The sequence below is a fragment of the Solanum pennellii genome, chromosome 12 (genome assembly GCF_001406875.1).
Source record: "Solanum pennellii chromosome 12, SPENNV200".
NCBI classification, from domain to species: Eukaryota; Viridiplantae; Streptophyta; class Magnoliopsida; order Solanales; family Solanaceae; genus Solanum; species Solanum pennellii.
Window position 1 is genome coordinate 7,744,905 of NC_028648.1, and position 3,154 is coordinate 7,748,058.

Sequence of the window (3,154 nt, forward strand, 5' to 3'; positions counted from 1 at the left end):
ATGAGAACAAATGTCTCAAATAAAATTTGGTATGAGATGAGTTTATTTAACATATATGCATCAACCCTAAGGTTCGCCCATCACAATTAGTTCATGGTCAGGAATCAAATAATTTTCATCTAAAAATGTGATGTGTGCATATATGATTTTATTACTTCACCACGCAAAAAGATGGATCCTAAAATGAGATTGGGGGTAAATGTTAGATATCATAACATTAGGGGGAGATATGTTTAGCAGCTGAGATTATGTGTGGGATGAATTATCTAGATCCTCGTTAAAAAAAAAGTGAACTTGAATTTCAAGAGATAATTCATATGTAAAATATTGCAAATAATTTGTCAAATGTATTTACTGACCCAATATTTTGATTAAGCTGCAAATGCTCGAACAAATAGTCCTTGGAGGACGAAATCTATGGTACGCCAGAAGCGTGATAGACCAATAAATTCCAAATGTAAAAATCCTTGAGGAAGGAGAGGAGCAATTATCAAAATGATCCTGATAATGAGGCAAGTGATTTGAAAGAGCACTATGACATAACACTTCATAAAACCTTAGCAAATGTTCAGGTACCTGAAAATGATGAAAAGAAATGAAGAGATCTCGATATGTTATGTCGTTTGAAATCGAAATCAAAATGATCGTCGATGGTATATTTGATATGAAGTAGCACTTTATGCTATAAATGGTTACGAGAATCTTAAATTTGAATCTGTCATATAGTGTGGACAGATAAATGATTAGCCAAATAAAATGCACTATTCAAATATATTTTGTTTCACTTAGAAAAGTGATATTTTTGAACTTGTAGTTCATAGATCAAAATATATGTCAGTGGGGTACAAATGATCATTGTGCGAAAGTACAACTGAAAGATATAAAGTATGTTTGTGCCTCAGGGCATAAAGGGTTTTCACAAAAATTCTGACATTATTACAAGAGATATATTCTCTTGTGGTGGATGAGATAAGACGTGTTTCAGTCTGGCAATATATAGAATATTTAAATATGCATAATTAATGATTATTATGTCTAACTTGACGATGAAGGTTAAATAAAAATCTTTGAAGGATTTAAAAGGTGTTAAAGCAATTCCATTGAGTACCCAATGATTTTGAGACTGCTTAACACAGAGAAAGAACTTTTTTGATCTCATGAAAATGATTTAAAATGTCATGTATTAGTGCAATTGGTGCACTTACATATTGTTGGTTATGCAAATACTAGAAGATTATTTGATATACATAACGAAAGTTATGTGAAAAGATTGTCATAGTATTATTCAAGTTATGACAAGAAACTAACAAAGCAAGTGACTCAACACATAGAAGATGTCTGATTTTCTTTCAGAAGAAAAGACGAGCTTCAATAAAACTGAACTGATCAATTCTCGAGTCAGAAATAATTTGATTATGCAGATGCAGAATATTTATTTGATCTGCATGAAGCTCAATCGCAAATGGACTAATTGCATATGGAGACACAACAATATCTTGAAAATTAAAAGAATCACACTAGTAACCACTTCTTCAAATCTTGCAGAAATAATATTTATCTATGAAGTAAGTCGGGAGTGTTTTTGGTTGGAATCATGATCTATCATATTCAACCAATATGTGATTTTCCTTTGTCAAAGGATAATCCAGCCACTTTATACGAAAATAATATTGATGGGAGGATACAATCAAATGAGATCGGACTAAACATATTTCACCAAAAGTTTTTTCACACATAATCTTCAACATAATGGTGAAATAGACGTTCAAAGACTCATTCAAGTGATAATTATGTAAACTTATTCACTAAGGATTACCAATATAAATATTTGAGGAGTTGTGACATAAGATTGAAATGCATCGTCTCCAAGATATCAAGTAAAGTTTTTATCAGGGGGAGAAAAATGCGCGTTGTACTCTTTTCCTTAACCATGATTTTGTTCCAAATGGATTTTTCAGGTAAGGTTTTTGACGAGGCAACATTCAAACGTATTAAAAGGTTGTGTACTCTTTTTTCTTCACTAGGATTTTTCTCCACAGGGTTTTTTCCTAGTAAGGTTTTAACAAGGCATATTATCTATGGATATCCAAGGGGGAGTGTTATAAAATACTATAGTGTAGATGTCCACTACACCAAAAAGTTACTCATCCATTATCTCCACTACTTTCCTCATTAAGAAGAGGACCATAACCTCCACCTTTTATAACCATTATTCTTGTAACCTTTCACACTACAAAAGAAAATATGAATTACATGAGGATTTTTCTGGGGATCAGTATAAAAATTCGCAGAAAAAATATTTTTCTGCAAATGTCATGCTAATTTCCAGGAAAATCCCCATGTAATGTACATTTTTCTTATAGTGTCACTTTCATAACCTCCCCATTATATTCATGTTTATGTCATATTTTCTACTAACATTTTATATGACTCTATGTTACACTATAAATAGAGACATAAGACTTCATATTGTTCAGACTTGAAGGTTTGGTGAATACTTGAATAAGAAATCTCTCATCTTCTTGTCTCCCTATTTCTATTGTTTTCATCTTCTATTTCTCTTGTCTTAAATTCTTCTTTTCTTTATCTTTATATTGTTAGTTTGCTTTAGTTTTACGACATATCATCTACTGTTGGACGGAAGGAGAAAAATCAAAATGTTACATTCTTGCTCTAAATCTAATTAATGCATGTAATTTTTTTAACATATTTACAATAAAAATATGAGGGAAAAATATATATTATTACAAAACCCCAAATAGAGCACAAATAATAGGATTGTTTGTATAGATTTAGAAATGCTTCATCGGATTAATTGAAATTTAAAATTAACTTGCACTATCAGATAAAATATTCTTCTTTTCTTAGCCAACCATGCATTTTACATCAAAATGACACTTCAATATTATTATCCTCGTTGTCTCTGAAATTCAAAAAGAATAACAATTAATGGAATAAATGCAAAAACTACATAATGAGATTGAAAGTATAACACCAAAGTGACAAAAGAAAAAGCTAACATTTTCATTTCACAAAAATTAAAAGACCTCTCAATTCTATAATCCTAATAAATTAAAAATAAATGGTTAATTATGATGAAGAACAAGTATATATATATATATATATATATATATATATATATATATATATATAT